This window comes from Ursus maritimus, unplaced genomic scaffold (genome assembly GCF_017311325.1).
Source record: "Ursus maritimus isolate PB19 unplaced genomic scaffold, ASM1731132v1 scaffold_11, whole genome shotgun sequence".
Classification (NCBI taxonomy): domain Eukaryota; kingdom Metazoa; phylum Chordata; class Mammalia; order Carnivora; family Ursidae; genus Ursus; species Ursus maritimus.
This window is the reverse complement of record NW_024423453.1, coordinates 52,670,486-52,689,636: the sequence shown is the minus strand read 5'-3', so window position 1 is coordinate 52,689,636 and position 19,151 is coordinate 52,670,486.

The following is a 19,151-nucleotide window of genomic DNA, read 5'->3' as shown; positions in this document are numbered from 1 at the left end:
ACCATCCGGGAAGGCCCAAGAAACTTCTGGTGGGATAGACTGAATGTTAAAGGTGATAGGAGGAAACATAAACAAAACTGAATTAAATCACAATTCTGAGTTCCAGACTGACAAGTCTCTACTAAGCTACTCCAAGTTTTGAATAACCATCTCCAGTAAAAGCGCACCAAGAAAGATCTGATAGTGTGCACGGAACACGCGTAAGTTCCTTGTCAGAGCAATGTGTCATCAACGGTACAAATTAACAAGGGAATTTCCAGCATTTTCCTTCACTGTGTGCGTTTCTCCTTCCTTCAGGACCAAGAAAGGTTGAATAAGGATTACCTGGCTATGAAAGGGAAAGAAATCGCAGTCACATACCGACCAAGCCCGCACAGAATCCGCAGAGGCAGAGGTAGTTTGGGTACTTTGCCCACTCACTCCCTTCCTCTTTGCTTCGCCAAAGCCCACACCTCTAGAGATGGGACAGAACGTGCCTTCAGCTTACAAACAACTCTACGAAGTCGGCCCCAGCAACCCTGGTAACCTTCCTTCCGAAGTTGGTCGTGAGTCCACAATGAATTCGGGTCACCTCAACCTCAACTCCGCAGGGCCAGGGACCTGGAGGCCCCTGGAGTCCCGGGACGCCGCGCTCACGTGGTCGCCGGCGGCGGCACGTGCGGCTCGGACCTGGGGCGGCAGGAGTGAAGCGCCGCCCAGAGCGCGAGCGGAGACCCGCAGAGGCACTGGCCGCGTGGGGGAGAGGGAGGGTCCCGGGGCGCTCCGGAACGCGCGAGGAGAAGCTGAGCTTCAGGCAGTGCAGGTCAAACTGCAGTTCCCGGGGGTGAACACAGGAAGGAAGGCGCAAGTTTGAATGGGGTAACAACTTGGACTCTTTTTTTTAAGGTTTCTTTTAAATGGGCAAATGCATTTGAATTCCATCTAGCGTGAGAGCTTCCAAGGTCGTCACAATCCCCTTCTCTCCTGGATCCCACACGTGAAACCCCTGGCAAGAGAGGGAGCAAAGGTGTCCCGAGGTAGCAATTCCATCCCCACCCATCTTTTGGGGAACTCTAACCAACTCGATCTCAGGCGAACACTGGGGAACCGCACCCTGGAACAAAGAGGACGTGTAGTCCCCTCCAGATGCATATAGCCCGCCGAGTGCTGGTATTTAAAACCCACGACAAGCCAGCTATGTTTACGGCTTGTTTCATTTTGCTGGGGGAGGGGAAGGGAATCCGAACTCTGGACGTTTTTTCCAAACTGGAAACCGGGAGCTTGGCATTCGATCCCACTAGCACAGAACTCCAGTCAACTCGGGCCCTGGCGACTGCCACTTGGGGGTGGGGTGGGGAAGGAAAAGAGGGCAAGAGATGGAGCGACGGAGGGGCTGGCGAGAGAGGGAAGGAAACAGGTGAGCTCCCACCGCCACCCCTCGGAAATCCAGCGCGCGGCGGCCCCCCGCAAGCCACCGTCCCGAGAGGCACTTACCGGCTTTACAAGGGTCCTTGTAATCTATCGTCTCCGCTTTATCCTCTTCGTTCCCATCAAAAGTGTAATCATAATCGAGGCCAGCGCAGACCCAAAGCTCCCCGTAGAAAACAATCCCCGAGGCCACCAGCCACACGAGCATCCTCGGGGGAAGCGTTTCCAACCCCATCCTCTTCCCCTGGAGGAAAAGGAAGGGACGGGACCCGGAGGTGAGGCGTCCGCGGTCCGCGCTGATGTGCGGTGCGAGGGGAACCGGTGCTCCTCTCCCTACCGGGAGGCTCCTCGCCGACACTGGGGTGTTCAGGTGTCCGGAGACATACGGATGCCGTCGGGACAGTAGAGAGGGCAAGAAGTGCCTGTTACCCCCAGTTGCAGGGAGAAGTTGGCTAGGGGCCCGCGGGTGGGCGGAGGGCAGGTAAGGAGCTCGGCTCCGGGAGATGGGGAGGGGCAGCTGCGGGCAAACTCGGCTCTGGCGGAGCGGGCGCTCGCTGCCTGCCAGGTCGTCCTTCTGGCGGCCGAACTTCCCGCGGCCGCGGCTGGGCGAGCGGCGCCCCGCGGGCTTAGCTGCCACCGAAGCTCGGGCTCCCGCGCCGCGCCCCCGCCGCTGCCAGGACCCGGCGGTAGAGCGCGAGCTGCCGCCGCCGCCTGCGCCCGCCGCCGCCGCCGCCGCTCGGGGAAGATGAATCCGGTCTGCACATCAGCACATCTGAACTGAAAGGGGAGACCGAGGAAGGGGGTGGGGGGCAGGCATTTCTACGCGGCGAGACCTTAAAAGCCTACAGAAGCCAGCAAAGCAACTGACTGAAAAGAGCAAAAGTGTGAGGATTTGGGGATGCACCGTTTGCCTCCCCCACCCCACCCCAGGCTGTCTTTTTACCCTCTTCCTAACTTGAAAAAAAAAAAAAATCTTCGCAGCATCTAACCCAATCACTTGCATCCTGCTTACTTATTCATACAATCAGGGTCAGGATCCGGGCCACAGCCTCCTCTCTGACTTCTTTTGATAGCCTTATACAAACAAACAGACACGAGCGCGCTGACAATTCCATTTATATTTGACTAAAGATAAAAATGAATATATTATGTATCTGCGTCCGCGAACAGCAATTAATAGATGATGTACGTGTCAGCCAAGAGTGCCAGACCGGGGGTGGCGCGAAGGATCGTGATAACTTAGCTGCAAACCTCTACTTCCCCTCCCCCCAAATAAACAGCGGGTGTGTGTTTCTTTCCTTTGCTGCGGTTTAACCTTAGCGCAGCCCGGGAATGGAGGAAAAGTGTCTGAGCCTTCGCGGACTTGGGTGAGGAAATAGACTGCTTTAAAAGTCCCCCAACCAATGAAGTTTTGCTAAGAACTAAGATCCCCAGAACTGCAATTAAAAAAAAAAAAAAATCCAAAATCAAGTTACAGATTGCAGCAGCAGGAAACGCTAAGACCTTGCTGATGGGCTGGCGCTATGGCTCACGTGGGCGCAGGAAGGGAAGTTGGAAGGAATACTCGGGAAGCAAATTTTCTGTGACAGTTCTGGCGCCCATGCCCGGAGTTGCTCAGTATCCTTCGGCTTCAGTTGTTTTACTTCTGAGGAGAGTGTGTAAAACCTGGCAGCAGGATCAGCGAGGTAAACCACATGTCAGCCTAGCAGACGCAAGACAAACACAGGTTGTGGGAAATTGGGAAGGAAAAAAAATCAGAGGAAATCTCTGCAAAACCCCTGTTGTGAGCAATTCAGTGGTTTCCCCACATCTGCAAGTAGTTTCCAAAATAGGTGAGAGGACTTCTCCTCCCCCAGACTGGTGATTGGGAGTCTTGCCTTTTCCAACTAAATCTTGAACTGTCACTTTAGCAGGGACTTGTAAAAAAATCTTCTGTTGGCTTTACATCTTTAACATTTAAATGTCCCCCTTTTCCAAGTTACCATCAATATACAGTGTTGTCTAGATGAAAATGTGAAAGTAACCACCCTCCCACCCACACACATACTTTTGACAGGTAGACCCAGTTAGGTTAGGGGATTTGACCAGGTTTTGTGGTTGTTAAAGAAAAATCGGAAGCTAAACTTGAAGAAGTATCATCTATTTCCAACTTAAACTAAGACTAAAAGGATGGGAGGACTTGGTAGAACTGATTTGATATTCCTGGCAAAACTGGGGCTTTCTCGGAGGCCAATGCAGTAATGGAGCCTTCCCTCTGTAGATCTCAAACTTTTAACCCCAGGTCACAGAACAGAGAGCAGATCTGAAAAGAACGTGTTCAATAAGTAGATAGAGGTATTTGATTTTGAAATCTCTTGCTGAGTCATTCTCAAATTCTTTTACCCATCCAAAAAAAAAAGGTTTGCATAATTAATAATGGTATTGCTCTAGTGCAGGGCTAAACAAGAAGGTATTCTGCTTAGCCCTTCTGAAAGCCCGGAAAATGCAACTTTCCTTTAGAGGATCCTTGTTCTTGAGCTGCTGAAACCACCCCTACTTGCTATCCCCAAATCTTGAAAATGTCCCTTGTTAATCTCGATGACTGCAAATATCTCTTTAGACTATTTTACCGTAGGTAAATTTGCAAGAGTTTGTACCTGGAGATTACCGAAGCATCACTTACTTTGCAGGAGTTAGTATGTTCATTTTTCCTGAAAAAAAAAAAAAAAAATTAACATATAGGGACATCTGTCTCATTATATAATGGTACTTACTACGGATTTCTTACAAAATTTATCATTAGTTTCACAATTTTATAAATTTACATTCTAGATTTAGAATGATTGACATAGTAAAACCTTAAATCCAAAATTAGAAATGTTTTTTTATGCCTAAAATAGCTGTAGAGAATAGTTATTTACACCACAATCTCCTAGGCCTCAATCCCTGATTTACTTATATTATTTTAAAATATATTTATTAAATCTAACTCGACAGTAATAAAATCCCTACCTTTAAATTTTATTTCTATAGTAGCTATGATTGCAAACTAACAACAGATTTTGCTCTGCCCATTAAAAAAAACATAAATTTGCAAGGATTTGAAGAAAACGAAAAACAAGAATATGCATGTGAGCAACGAGTTGAATGCTCAGTCAGAATGCAGCCACAAACATGTAGAGTATGTGAATCCAGTCACCTCAGGAAGATAAAAAGAGGCGTTTGATTCGTTTAGTAAGACACGTGCTGAGGTAACCTTGGCTTCTAGGGGGCAACTGCCCCTAACCACCATCACCACCTGTAGCGGGACCCAATCAGCCCCCAGCAATCTAGGCAATAAAGCCACCCAAGAGAGCTGAAGCAAGAGGTACTCGATGCCAGTTGGTATATACTGTTTGCTATCACAGTAATTAAAATAAACTTGCCCTGTGGATAATGTGAATTAGAAATGTGTATTTTCGGGGCGACTAGGTGGCATAGTGGTTAAGCGTCTGACTCTGTTTATGCTCAGGTCAGGATTTCAAGGTCCTGAGATGGAGACTTGGGTCAGACTCCGCACTCAGTAGGAGTCTACTTAAGATTCTCTCTCCCTCTTCCTTCCCTCTGCCCTTTCCCCCAACCCTGTGATTTCTCCCTCTCTCCCTCCCTCTCTCTCCCTCTTCCTCTACTCCCCGTATTCTCTCTCCCTCTCTCCCCTCTGCCCCTCCCCCATGCTCTCTCCCTCTCTCCCCCTCTGCCCCCCAATGCTTGCTCTTTCTCTCTCCCTCTGCCCCTCCCCATGTTCTCTCCTCCTCTCCATCTCCCTCTGTCCCTCCCACTCATGCTCTCTCTCTCAAATAAATAAATAAATCTTTTTAAAAAATACTTTATTTATTTGAGAGAGAGAGAGAGCACATGTGAGAGCAGGGGGAGGGGCAGAAGGAGAAGCCGACTCCCCACTGAGCAGGGAGCTGGATGAGGGGCTCGATCCCAGTACCCTGAGATCATGACCTAAGCCAAAGGCAGATGCTTAACTGACTGAGCCACCCAGGTGCCCCACTTTTAAATAAATAAATCTAAAAAAAAAAAAAAGATGTCTATTTTCTTATCTAGCCATTTTGTGAAAAGCTAGGTTTTTTTTTTTATGAAACCAAGTAATACATGAATATACCCTTCTCATGTCCATTGTTTAAAAACAGATAATTCAGATGAGAATGGAATAAAACGTGTTTCCCTCTCTCCCTTGGTCTCACTCCCTTTGTCTGGTAGAAACTATGAACCTGTTAACCAAATAGTATATACAGAGAGACCGACTCCTACAAAATTGTCTTATCTGCAAATTAAAAACAGCAAATACTGGCAATTTCATATGGTTCAAACTATTATTTCAAGACTTAAAAAAAATCCTGCTTTGTATTAATGCTACTGTTCTTTTGAATTAAATTATATGCATCTTGGTTAAATATTTTTAAGTGAGAAGATGACTCTCTGGACCTAAATGGCCTCTGATTTCCACATTTTTAAATCTCACATTCTATGATTTTTTATATCATATTATTTCATATGTCACTATTGCAGAATGCTCCCAACTCTTGGTAATTAGGATGACACTACATTCAATCAAAATCTGTCTTTATTGCTGTTTCCTAAGTAACAAATATAGTGTCAGAGACAGAATGAAAAAGTGAACAGAAGGCAGTATTTGCTTCACAACAAAAGTGTTACAGAGGTATTTGTTTGTTTGTTAAGAGAAAGACATACACCTCCCCCAGGAAATGAAAAAAAAAAAAAAAAAAAAAAAAAAAAACCCCCCCCCCGGAAAAAAAAAAAAAAAAAAAAAAAAAAAAAAAAGGAACCTTCCTCCTGAGACGGATTCCGGTCTGCGTAGACCCCACTGACCTAAGAGTCTCTGGTTATTCCTTGGTAGTTTGCTATGCTACTTTCTTCTCTAGCATATCCTCGCTGGGGGGAACAGAGATCCCCTTTGTTTTTAGGGCTTTAAGCTACTCCAGACCTTTTAACTCTCTCTTTCACCCCATTCTTATGTGACTGTGTACAGCACACATGTGCTGTATCTTACCTTCTTTCCTCTTAGAGTCTCTCTCTCTCTCTCTCTCCCTCTCAGCCCTGAGCAAATCAACAGAGCATCTCTTAATGCTACTTCGGTGTCCCAAAGGTGTAGTAAAACCCCCGATACCACATGAGATCATTTTAGGTAATATAGTGATAAACTTCCAAAAAAAAAAAAGTTACATATGTATATATATTATATATATAAATGTTATAAAAAATTAATTGTTAACAAATTTGCAATTGCATATGTTTCTCATGCCAGTTAGATTTAAAAAACAAGTGAGTTGCTTTATGAAATTAAGTCAATAATAAAGGTGGCACATGAAGGTTAACTGATGTTTGGGAAACACTGATCTAATTTAATTCCTAAATCCCCTTAAAACTTCACACTGTCTGTGGACAACATTTTTTGCCCCTTCCACACACCAAACTTCGGTCTATTCCTTCTCTTGCTTACTTATCACTCATTCTCATCTCCAGTAGTGCAATGCAGAAATGGACACAGGAATTGCATGTATTTACCGTTAGCCCTTTCGATTAGTTCACTTGTTTAAGTACGATTTGCTGTTTAAGTCTCAAGAAGAGCCATCGACTTGTTTGTTCAGAAACCATGGATGATTGCCTAACAACATATGGAAATGATTGTATTCTTCATTCAGGCATCAGCTTGCCAAAGGGAAATGGAGGGAATGAAATAAGGAGAAAGTCATCTTATTTCTCACCTGATGAGACGCTAAGTTCGAGTCCACCAACAGGTATTCAATTGTGTGACCTCTAGGCCTGCACTGAATCCTCACTCCCTTCCCCTGAACACTTAGCGAGGGAGGCACAAAAGTATGGAGCTCAAGAATTGTCCCCCGGTCAAAATTCTAGCACTCTGCTTACTAGCTTGGTAACGGTGACTTTGAACCCACTTTTTTAACCTCATCTGTCCTCACTTTCTTCATCCATAAAATAGGGATAATCTTCAGGGTAATAACATTTCATAGAGTTGTTATAAGGATTAAGTTAGCTAATGTATGTGGTGTGCTTTACAGTTCCTCTGTGTAGTGCATTTTTGGTATGTGTTTGCTCTTATTATCATCTTAAGTGAGTTCTGAAAAGTCAAATTATTTCCAGCCCCTCTAAATATATTATTTGAAGAGAGCCTTTTCCTCCTTCACTTTGAACTAAATGTATAACTCTAAGGTAGAGTAACTCATTCGAGGCTGGAGAGAGGCAAGGAACAGACCAGGTAAGAGCATTGGCTTCACTCGCAGAAAAAGTCTGACTTTGTCATTTAGGAGCTCTTTCGCCTTTGGCAAATTACTTTGCTAGCTCTACTCTCCTGGTTTTTGAAACATAGGGTTTCAACCCTCATAGGGTTGAAATAAGAATTAAGTAAGATTATGCATGCAGTGTACTTTTTGGTAGGTGTAAGCATATTTTAAAAGGTGGTTATTATTATTAATCAGCATTCTTCTAGTGATCTATGGGGAAAAGTTGTATGCTGTGAGCTTTTTCACTGTCGGGCAAGAAATTTTCACACACACGCACACACACACATACACGTACACCGGTATACAAATTAAATAAAGCTAGGACAATTTTATTCGAAAAATCCCACTAAAACAAGACGTATCAAATTGAAGTAAAGATTTAGGTGACATTGCTGGTTTTGTTTATAAATTCCTCAATAATATACACCTGTGACCAACATCTAGCATGCCCCTCACCTGGCCATTATCTGTCCCCTTAGTTTCATATTTTCATATTATGAACATGAGGTAAGTCTCCCAATTTTTCCTATGCAATTTCCCTATCAAATAAAATGTGTACTTCATTTCATTCTACTTTCCTCACGAAGATTAAAAAATAGACACTGAAGGCTTCAATAGAACATACTATATATTTCCAATGCAGTGAAAATAACCTAATTTTAAAAAGAAAATAATTAAGCAGTACCAGCTTCTTGTGACAAAGAAATGCCCAAACTACATTAGGGCCTTTATCCAAGTCAATCACTTGCCAATGTTCTTCTGATCTTATGCTATTTTAGAGATAAGGGACAAGAGAATGAGCGCATCATTCACGAACACGCTACTGTCACCTCACAACCTCTGACCCTCCACTGGCTCCCTTAGCTGTCTGCTCTTTGGGGGCCTGCAGTTCTGCTAATCTTGCTGACCAGTGATGGGCAGGGAGAACCACAAGTGTACAGTAGCCAGGAGCCTCTGGCCCCAGCTAAAAACTCCCACCTGTTTTCAAGCCTCTGGTGAAGCCTCATTTTGCACGGTATCCCTCCTGACTCCCCAGATTATATTCTAGACAGAAGCACCTCTACTCTGCCTTGCATTCAAGTCATGCCAAGTCGAGGCCATGCCTTTTCCACTCAAATCTTTTCTATGACAGAGGCCCCCGATTTTCTGTGCGTGAACCCCACAAGATACATATTTTGCATGTAGGAGTACAAGATAATTTTTTAAATGTCAAAAATAGAACGGAGTTTCTTCAACAATCTAAGTAATATTCTAACATTCCATCACTGGAAACATTTAATACTAGAAAAAGAGTGAAGATTAATTTAAAAAGTCTATATATTTAATATAAATACAGCATTTGGAATCAGAAAATGTCTTTGAATCTTTGCTCTACTTATTAGGTGTCTTTGGACACTTAATCTTTCTCAGCTCGACTTTTCTCACCTTTAAACTAAAATGCTCACTTCATACGGTTATCTTGCAATGCAAACACATCAAGTACATAAATCACTTAGCATGGAGCCTGGGATTTGACGGCAGCTCAGGGGCGAGGAAGTCCCTGCCTCTTCTCCCGCCCACAAGTAAAAACTATCCATGAGAGCATCAATAATCAGATCAGAGACTCAGAAAGGAGACCTGGAGCATTTACAGAGTGGTCGGGGAAACCAAGATTTTCCATCACAGGTAAAAAGAGAATCTGAAGGGAGACCGAAAGAGGAGAATGCCTTTCCTCATAACAGGACTTGTTTACTTCAGGATTTCATCTCTCCTTTCCATTCCCTACCTGTAAACAACTAAATGTCCAAATAGCAGTAATACCCCACAACTAACTTTATTAATTTACCTTCTTAAAATAAATTTCTGGCAGCCTGGATTTATCAAAGCAAACCCCTTTTGGTAATTAGTAAATAAGAACACAATATGCCAAACTGAGTCAACTTGGAAAGGCTGACATTGTCTACCAGCCTCTAGAATAAGCTGCTGGGTAATTGGTTGGTATATATTTACAACGTGAATGACTTCAGTTTTTATGATGCATTGTAAAATCACCAGGTTATTTTATAACTTTTTTAACTCTATTCATCATAGGCAGCTGCACTTGCACACTAGTTTTTCTGTATTTCTAAACTCTCCCTTATGCTCTGGGTCTGGTTTCGGGGCCAGGCCAGATTTATTTTGTAAGCTGCTCTGAGCTTTCAGGTGGCGAAAATTAATGACCCAGGCCTTCATCTACAGGCATTATAACTCACTTTGGGTCACTTTCCCAACCACTAAAGCAGTAGTTTTGCACTGTAAACCAACTTCCAATCAATACGAAGCATCTGAGGTGTGTTTATTTATATATGTATTGCTTTTCATCTTCATACCACTTTCACAACATCAACTAATGGTTCCTAAAATAGGCGACCATGGTTTGTTCAAGGCTAGCAGCACCAACTCGAAAAATCCTGAGACGCAGCAGTGGGGACAGTATCCCCTCAGGATTCAGAGGGGACAATTTCCTTCATGTTATTTCTCTTCGTCACTTCCTGGGGAAAGTTTTCATTCAGATTTACTCTGTGTCTGACACCCAAAAGAAAAAAAAATAAGTCTTGTCAACAGAAGGGAGCACAACTGGGGCAGGGGTATCAACTGTCTGAACAGTGGATTCCGATTGTCTCACAGGTCAGTAGAGCACTAGAATATCCACATTGCTTTTGCCAGGGTACACAGGAGAGCTGGGTTATCAAAAGCTAATTACTCAGACAAGGTTTTGAAAGCACCCCTCATCCTTAATTATCTAGCTATTTCAGAGGAAAATGGGTGTGGTGCTTTAATTTCTTGCTAGAGGGAAAGTGCTGACATTTCCGGATAATTTCCTCCGTTTTCTACTTTAGTTAGCATGTATTCGATAGGAGGTTATACCCAGTGCTTTCCAAATTATTACCACTCCTCTAAAAACACCACCATCTGTGAGTGGAGGTCACAGTTCATCTGTAAGGCTGTGCTTAGTATCACACTCCTCACTATTAAGTATTCTGGTTGTATCAGAGATGGACTGGATTGCTATCCCTTTTTTCTCTGTTCTTCAGAAAGACTGAAAAAAGTCTGCTCATTCATATGGGTTTCAACATTGACATAAAAAGTAACTAAATCATATTGCTAGACCAATTTCTAAATACAGCCCCCTTTTAAAATAAACACTTTAGTAATTTCAGAAAAGAATAACAAAAGATTTAAACATGTCTAGATAACCTGTGAAAATGAATTGGTTTTCCTTTGTTTTCTTGCTTTATAGTAACAATTGCTATGAGAAATGGAAATTGTCGTGTGTTTGTCTTTAAAATCAGTGCAAAGTTTATGACTTACGCTTTTGAAATCATCAGACCACATGCAAAGGACCTAAAGCTGTTTGCTTTTAATTACTAGTAAAACAGGAAAGCAATTAGAAGAGCAATTAATTCAGTATGTAGTAGGACCTTTTATTAGCCATTTTTATTATAATAACCCAACATATAAATGCCACAGTTCACAGGCTATGCTCCCAAAGAATAAATAAAATTATCATGAAACAAGGAGCCCTTCATAAAAACAGAGTAAGTGCCAGCTAGTGATCTTAACTATACAAAAAACATCACAGTAGACCAGTTACTAACTTGTGTTCTTCTAACCCCTCAAAACTAGCTTGCTCCTAACTAAAGCAATATTTACTGCTTTGATCTCAGTATCTGAGTTATTTTTAATAATTTCCCCAAATAGTAAACATCAAAGTGAATAATGTGATGATAAATTTTAATTTAACTCAAGAGAACTTATTCTATTGCAGAATTAATTGTTTCTTCTCTCACACATCAAATACTCTAGGCTGAAGTGATGACAACTTTTTTGATCTGTAAAATTTCCTGTGGCTTTTGAATTTCCCTCAAAGATGAAATCTGTTTTTTCCCCAATTGTCATATTTTTCCATAAGACTAATCCTTTAACTATGTCGCTCATGTCAGAATAAGTTTTCAGAATGATTGCTCCATTTAAAAGTTCTCCTGAGGATTTATAATTGGTACTTTTGCACCACGATTGTGAGAGATTTTTGGATATATTTTAAGCATGATTTTGATTTGTTAATGTTCTAGTTACTATGATGGGCAGAAAAGTAAAAAGTATGAGATCCATATCAGAGCTTGAATATTAAAAATGCTGTTACAACAAAACTTGAAAATTGAAATTACCAGAGGAATATTTGCATGTAAAACCTACTAACAAGTGTTAAGAAAGAGACAGGACAGTAATATCTCTTTTCCTAGCAATGTGATTAACTAAAACTTTTAAAGAAATAATGATTCTTGTAAGAGTTGAATATATAATATTCATTCTGATACTAATTAAATATGTTTACCACTTCACAAATGAGAGCAAATAGACTAATAACCCTGGTCATCAGCTAACCTGAACTATATTGAAGCATTTACTCTGGGGAATGTTATACCAATCCTTCAGATCCAATTCTAGGACTTTAAAGGCCACGTAGCATTGAAGCTTAGTTTCAAAGACAGAGACAGTACAGGAGGTGGACGCTAATTAGCCTTAATGTGTTTTTGTGTCTGGTCTTCTAATTGGCTCACTGTCTGAGGCATTGCCTGAACTGTACAAAGAGGATGCTTTGTGGAGACTACCTTTGGCAACTGTGTTCTTGTTTGCTGGTCAGTTTTTTGACATCCTGCGACCTCTAGTGAGAACCAGAAGTTGTCAGCCAACATAAATTTCCTTGCCTGGTCTGAGTCCCTATAGGAACCACAGAGAAAGACAGAAAAGAACTTCAGCAAGTCTCATAGAATATTCTTTTCTTTTTTCAGATCACAGCATTGATTCAAGTTTGAGTGAGTGAAAATATCTAAAAATATATACCTTAAGAAATTTTTCCTCAGGTTTTCTAGAAATTACATTGCAGTCATTAAAGTACCTTCAAATACTACACTGAAAAAAACTAAAAAAAGAAAAAAATTAAAATGCATGCAAATGAAAGGGAAAATGGTGAAAAGTCCAATAACCACATAAGCCTAGTATCAAAGGAAAAAAGAAACTAATGTGCCTTTTCTATATATTACAAATGATTTCAAGTGGACAGCTATTTGATATTTGTTTTTCAGCAAATTTTTGCAGATTATATGTATATGGAGTATATAATTATACTCTATTTTAATTAATCCTATAAAGCTTAGTATTATTCCCTGAAATTAAGATATCAAATAAGTAAGTGCATTTCAACGTAAAACGTAAATGCATAAACAAGTATATGAGGTAAGAACGAGACTGTATCATGGCCTTAATTTTCAAAGCACAGAGTGTACCACCTGGCATGCTGCTCGTTCTAAAGAGTTTAGTTGTGGTAACTAATAGTTTTTATAATGATGCACAGTTGTTTGAGGTATTGTATTTATTCACAGTATAGTGTAGGCACAGAAGGACGGATGACACTTGGTGGCCGCTCTGAATGTACAATCTAATTGGAGGAAGGACAGGGGTAGCTTGATAGAATGTAAGTACCTTATACGATGAACAAATGAAAAATTACAGACGTTCTATGAAAAGCAATCGCTTTCGCTTTAGGAAGTAAGGGAAGAATGTTTATAGGGTTGTTAGACTTTGAAAGAGGAACAAGCAAGCGCCTTTCAGCTCCCTTTGACGCCATATAAATTCTGTTCTTCTTCCTCAGCCTTGTTTTAGCCTTTACCTAATCTGTAATATAAAGAGGGATCATACTATTTCTTTTATCTTACCTTGGGTAATACTCTTATATTTCTTCCCAAATTTCACATATATTCTATAACTTTCTGTATTATAATCTTTCTATTACTGGTAACGGTAAACATATTAACCCATCGTTTACATCAGGACATTTGGTATGACTAATACAGTTAAAGCGGGTTTTACGCCTAAACATTTATATACGGTTTTCCAGTTTTTCAGGACTATAGTTCTATGGGAATTATAAAATTTATCCATACTTAAAAAATGGGAACACTCCATACCTCTTTACTGCTATAACGTGTAAGGATGGTTCAAGAAATGTGAGTTCAATCTAAAATTCTTCCTGAAAAAAAGGTAAGGTTTTTGATCAAATAAAGTATTTTCTTGGAGATACATTTTATGAATGATCTAGTTTATATTTTATTTATTTTATAAAATACTTATATCCCCAGACTAAATAAATGTATTTAATTTAACAGAATCCCAAACTTTTTAAACAACCGTTTTATCAAGATGTAATTGAGATAAAATAAAGTGTACATATTTTAAATGTACAACTTGATACTTTTTGACATACGCACACACCCATCAAGCCATCACTGCAATCAAGATGATAAGTATATGGATCTCCACCCAAAGTTCCCTCACGTTCTTTGTGCACCTTTCTTTTCCCACTTTTCTGTACTTCTCCACCCTGCACTCCCTCTCCAAACAAACTGATCACTTTAGGCTTGTCTGCATTTTCTAGAGTTTTCTAGAAATGCGACAATATAGTATAGAATCTTTTTAGATTGGCTTTTTTCATTTTGTATAATTAGGGAGTCATCTTTGTTGTTGATGAGCTCAAACCTGTTTTGACAATCTCGTAAAACTTCTGTTACAGGGTCATTTTTTTAGAAATATGCCTATGAATACTTACGCACATCAGTATTTTATGCTCACATACATATGTATATTATATGCACTTATTTGATATCTTAATTTCAGGGAATAATACTAAGCTTTATAGGATTAATTAAAATAGAGTATAGTTATAGATACTCCATATACATATAATCAGCAAAAATTTGCTGAAAAACAAATATCAAATAGCTGTCCACTTGAAATCATTTGTAATATATAGAAAAGGCACATTAGTTTCTTTTTTCCTTTGATACTAGGCTTATGTGGTTATTGGACTTTTCACCATTTTCCCTTTCATTTGCATGCATTTTAATTTTTTTCTTTTTTTAGTTTTTTTCAGTGTAGTATTTGAAGGTACTTTAATGACTGCAATGTAATTTCTAGAAAACCTGAGGAAAAATTTCTTAAGGTATATATTTTTAGATATTTTCACTCACTCAAACTTGAATCAATGCTGTGATCTGAAAAAAGTACTTTGTCATTGTATGGGTAGAGTTGATCCAATGGAATCTTTAAGACATAATGAGAATCACTCTCACAGTCAGATCTCAGAAAAATTACATTTGCAGTAAATAACTATGTACATATACATATCTAATTTAGAGTTCTGTAATCATGGAAAATTCAAAGTGGGTACCTCATCAGAAAATGATGACTAAAGAAATAACTATAAATCTTTTGAACATCACACAATATTTTTTTTCCTATTTTAAACAGAAAGTCGGTGGAACTGTATCCTTAGAGAGATGTTCGAAGGCGTGAAGAAGCAGGCTTGATTCTAACCCAGCAGAATAGACCCCAGAAAAAGACCACAAAACTAGCCTGCCAAGAGAGATACCACATTTGATACAATCAGAAAGGGAGGAATCAGAAAGCCTTTGCTGGAAATGTTGACTTCCAGAAAACATCCCCTTAGCTTTGATCCCGAAATTAAAGTCATTGTCACCACCACACCTATTTCTGATGCAACACTGAAACACTGCTGTAGAAAACCCAACTTGCCTACTGCAGTGCCTACTAAGAGAACGAAGAGAAGCTGTCTCCACAGCAGGACAAATCTTCCATGCTCACCTTTTGGAGCACTGCTACCCAACATGGTAGCCACCAGCCACATGTGACTACGGAGCCTTTGAATAGTTAGTCCAAATGCTAATGTATTCTAAGTTTAAAATACACACCAGATTCCAAAGACTAAATGGGAAAAACGGAATGTAAAATATCCCAATATTTAAATACCAATTACATGTTGTAACGATAATATATTGAATATATTGGGTAAAATAAAATGCATTTTTAAAAATTAATTTCATTGTTTTCTTTTTACCTTTTGTAATGGACTTACTGGAAGATTTAAAATTTCCTATGTGGCTTACATTAAATTTCTTTTGGACAGTGCCGTTCTAGAACTCGTGAGAATGCATCTTTTAGAAGAGCCAATTTCACATCCAAAAATTTAGTTGCGAGGAAATCAAGTAAAGGTAGGTTTTAGCTTTTTAGTTCCTGTCACTCAGAAAGGCCTCCTAATCGAAAGCTGAAACGCATACTGAGAAAGCTAAGTCATTGTATCTTCTACATGACATGATTTTTAGTAAAAACCTCAGGCAGGGGGGCCTGGGTGGCATAGCGGTTAAGCGTCTGCCTTCGGCTCAGGGTGTGATCCCGGCGTTCTGGGATTGAGCCCCACGTCAGGCTCCTCCACTGTGAGCCTGCTTCTTCCTCTCCCGCTCCCCCTGCTTGTGTTCTCTCTCTCTCTGGCTGTCTCTATCTCTGTTGAATAAATAAGTAAAATCTTTAAAAACAAAACAAAACAAAACAAAAAACCTCAGGCAATATCTCACAAGGTTAGTTTTCTCTTTGTAATGATTTTTGATAGTATGTGTCTTATCCTAATTTTATTATATTCACTCACAAATTATTTAGAAGATCTATTTTTTTAATTTCAAAGATTTATTTTTTTTAATTTCAAAGATTTATTTTTTTTAATTTCAAAGATTTATTTTTTTTAATTTCAAAGTACTTGAGTTGTTTTCTCTTTTTATCAACTTAATACTAATTTTCATTTCCTTTTTTTTTTTTTTTTTTTTGGAATTTTTACCAAAGAAGTTGGTGGTGTACATTTTTGCTATTTGAAATGTATTAAGATTTTTTTGTGGCCAAAGTATAACCAGCTTGGCTAAAGCCCCAGGGGTAGAAAAGAAATAGGTTTTCTCTGCTGTAACATAAGAAACTTAGTTTGTATGTGTTAATGTCTTTATTTATATTAGTCATACTGTCACTACCTTTGTTTTTTGTTTTGTTTTTGTGGTTGTTACATTTTGTGTTGTTTTTGGTCAAACAGATCTGCTAAAATAGGGATGTTTAAAAGTCTGCAACTTGTTACGAATAACTTAAAATTAGGAGATGAAGTAAAACATTTAACAAATTAGCAAAATATAGGCTGGTAAGTACAATCTAAAAGGTAAACATAGAGTTTGTCTGCCTGGCACAGTTACTAGAGTACAGGACTCTTGATCTCAGGTTTGTGAGTCTGAGCCCCATGCTAAGTGTAGAGATTTCTTTAAAGAAAAAGAAAATAAATGAGAACCATGAAAATTTCTGTGTGATGAAACATTCTGTCTGTGGGGATTGGAAGAAGACACCATATAGGATGAGACTTTTTATAAGATTCTTAGAACATGAATAAGATTTGGGGTTATAAAAGAGGGNAAGAGGTTACAGCCCCTGAGAACAAATAATCCAAGGTTGGTCTTGTGACAACACAAATGTTTGCTAAAGCTAATGATACAGATTGTCTGGAACGTGAGTTACATATTGGGAAGAAGAGGTACATATCAAGGAACCATTAACCATTTTGAGAAAGAGAGAAATATAAGAGTTGAAGGTTCTGGAAGGTTAATCTGATGATGTTTCCAGGAATTATTTGAAAGTGGAAGGTGTGGAGGAATATATTGCCACAGTTCATGTCACAGTCATGACAATGAAAATGTCAGTTCATTGAATGGAGTATTAAGTACTCCATTAAGTAAATAAATTACTATGAAGGAGTAATTTATAGAATTTGATAAACTAGATTAACTTTTGTTTTCCAGTGGAAAGGGGCAGCAAGGGAAAAAGAACCATCAACACACACAGAGTTCTAACCAGAATGACCACAGATGCTAAAAACAAATGACCAGAGATGCTAAAAACAAATTAAAAAGTCATGGGGCACCTGGTTGGCTCAGTTGGTTAAGCGCCTGACTCTTGATTTTGGCTCAGGTCATGATCTCAGGGTCGTGAGGTGGAGCCCCACATCAGGCTCCGCACTGGGTATGGAGCCCGCTTACGATTCTCTCTCCCTCTCCTTCTGCACCCCCCCCCCCCACCTAAGAAACAAAAAAGAAGTAAAAAGTTCAGGGAAATATGTTAGCTCCCAATTTATATCTCCTCTTTGCTGAAGTCTCATATATTCAATTGCCAGTCTCAATTTGGATATTTCTTACACATCTCAAAGTTAGCATGCTCAGACTAAGTTCTTAAACACAACAGGTCTCCCCAACCCTGACTCTATCTCATATTGTAGCCATATTTCTTATCTCAATAAATTTTCTGTCTTACATGTTAAAATTTCTTTGAAAATATTTTCTTAAGGGCTATGTAAGATTTTACCTTAAGAAAGCAGTAAAATCACCTCCAGCATTTCTCAATTGTTGGACCGTTAGACTTATCCCCAATTTTGTGGTGCTTCAATGAACATTCTTACTTTTACTTAGATCTTGAAATAATTTCATTATTTCCTTAGAATATATTTTTCAGGATAATTTAGTAGAATAAAAGCATATGGTGAAATTAATGTCAAAAAGTATGATCATCATTTAAGCCCATATTATATATTATCTTTTCAGAAGGTTTTACCATGTTAATATTCTATCAGCAGTATATGAGAGAGCGTATTCTCACCATATACCTACCCAATACTGAATATAATCTACTTTAAATCTTTGACAATTTCAACATGCAAAAAAGTCCACATTAACTAGAATTTGTTTGATTAAATACTAGTGGTGTTGAGCAATTTTTTTCTTATGTTTATTAAACATTTGTATTAGTTTTTCAGGGAATAACCTTTTATATTCCTTACCTAGTTTTCAACTGGAATTTTTTGGGGGTAATTTCCTCATGTATATTTTTTTGTGATCACTGTAAATATTTTCCCCAAGTTTGTTAGTTTCTTTTGAATTTATGACATATTCGTGACACAGAAATCTCCACTTATTATGGTCTTAATTCAATCACTCTTTGTGGTTTTATTTTACTTTATGATCTCTTTATTCATATCTAAAGATCAGATGATATATTTAATTTACATACTTTTTATTTATGTTTTTGCTAATTTAATAAACTGAGAAATCAACTTTCCTAACACTATTTTATTGACTAATTCTTCCTTTCACAATAATTCGTGATACCAGAATCTATTTATAAACTATGGATTCTGTCCTTTCCAAATGTCCATCTATAAAACGCTGGATCTACATTGTTCTAATTATTTGGTTTTGTATTATGTACACATAATATAGCATGTAATATATATTATGGAATATACGTTTTACTAGGTGTATAGGTATTTGCTAACACTGTTCTCTTATTAGTATTCTTGTTCAAAATTCTCTTAGCTAACTCTGCCCATGAACTTCTGTGAGAGTTAATTTTATTGACTGGGCCACGGGCTGCCCAGATATTTGATTAAACATTATCGGCAGTGTGTCTGTGAGGCTGTTTCTGAATGAAATTAACATTTGAATTGGTAGACTGAGTAAAGCAGATTGCTCTCCCCAATGCCAGGGGGCCTAGGTTCTGCTTTTC